Below are 1,617 nucleotides of genomic sequence, written 5' to 3' on the forward strand. Positions count from 1 at the left end.
GTACTGTCCTTAGTTTTTTTCTTTCTACAAGATGTCAGACAACTTCTTTCAACATCACCCAGGCTGCTATTTCCAAAACTGTTTTTCCCTTTTCATCCTTCCCCACCTTGGTGGGGCTAAGTAGGTATTATAGAGGGTAGGTATTAGATACACCATCAAGATGTATTCTTGGTCACTGCAGCTGCCCAAGGCCCTGCAAGGAGTGGTCAGTGATAGAGTCTTCATGCAGCAGGGGACAAGACTTTGAGAAGCACAGAAGGCTACCAGTGATACACTCAGGAACATGAAACACAGGGACATACTGCAGGATACAATCTCCTGGGGAGGTCAAAGAATTGGTGGAAGACAGGTGTGCATTCAACTCTCCAAAACACCAGCTCACAGGAACATAAGTTGGCCAGAAAGACTCATCCTTCAAAGCCGGTGATTGTGTTAGTTGAGCACATTTCCCATATTGCTGGCTTCAGTGGAATTTTTATCAAACTTCAACTGCAAATTAAAACTGACTGCAAGATAGCAAAGTACCCAGCAGCTGACAGAAGTGCAAGTGTCCTCTGCCTCCTCAGAAAGCAAGCTCACCTGTGGTAGAACTGTCTTTACTGTATTACTCTACTACAGTTTGCCTGCCTAGAGAAACTGGGCAATCTGTCTTGGGAACGCTGCTGTGTTTACTCTGAACAATACAAGCAATGAATCACAGGCGCTCTGTCAAGAAATCTTCTCAAACCCAGCCTGCAGGAAGGTGACCAAAATCTGATAGCGAAAACCAAGTATACCGAAAAGTAATACTTGCAGCTCTTCAGATACACAATTCCCACTTCAGTGAACTTTCTCCTCCTTTCTTAAAAAAAAAGGTACATGCAGATGTCATAGGCAGATTTACAGCAACAGAAATCTGTTTGTTCATTGCTTATTTGGTGGCTTGCCAGGGGCTGGTTTCCATACCCCCCCAACCTGGGTGATGGTAAGGACAGGAAAAACAGGATGCACATACTTTTCCTGTGATCTTATACACAACCAACACTGGAGGCACATCTATTATGCAGGTATATTTTTGTTTTCCTTTGATGGGAAATTTTTGAACCTGGAATTAAATAAAACTGAAGGATGACATGGCTATCTGCATCATATTCAGTAGGAGTTCACCATTATCAGCTCTAAAGAAAACAATAATACTTACAACACTCTATTCTGAATGGTCTGATAGAGAAAAAGAGCACATGCTCTGCAGAGCACAACCCAGAATCTGCAGAAATTCATAGAATCATAGAATGGGACCTCCAAAGGTAATCTAGTCAAACTTCCCCACCATAAGCAGGGACATCTCCAACTAGATTAAGCTACTCAGAACCTCATCAAGCCTAATCTTGAATGTCCCCAGGGATGGGGCCTCTACCACCTCTCTGGGAAACCTATTCCAGTGGTCTGTCATCCTCATACTGAAGAATGTTTTCCTAATGTCTAACCTAAATCTCCCCTTTTCTAGCTGAAAGCCATTACCCCTCATCCTGTCACTACAAACCCTTGTGAATAGTCCCTCCCCTGCTTTCTTGTAGGCCCCTTTCAGGTACTGGAAGGTCGCTATAAGGTCCCCCCGGAGCCTCCTCTTCTCCAGGC

This window comes from Merops nubicus, unplaced genomic scaffold, assembly GCF_000691845.1.
Source record: "Merops nubicus isolate BGI_N331 unplaced genomic scaffold, ASM69184v1 scaffold5473, whole genome shotgun sequence".
NCBI classification, from domain to species: domain Eukaryota; kingdom Metazoa; phylum Chordata; class Aves; order Coraciiformes; family Meropidae; genus Merops; species Merops nubicus.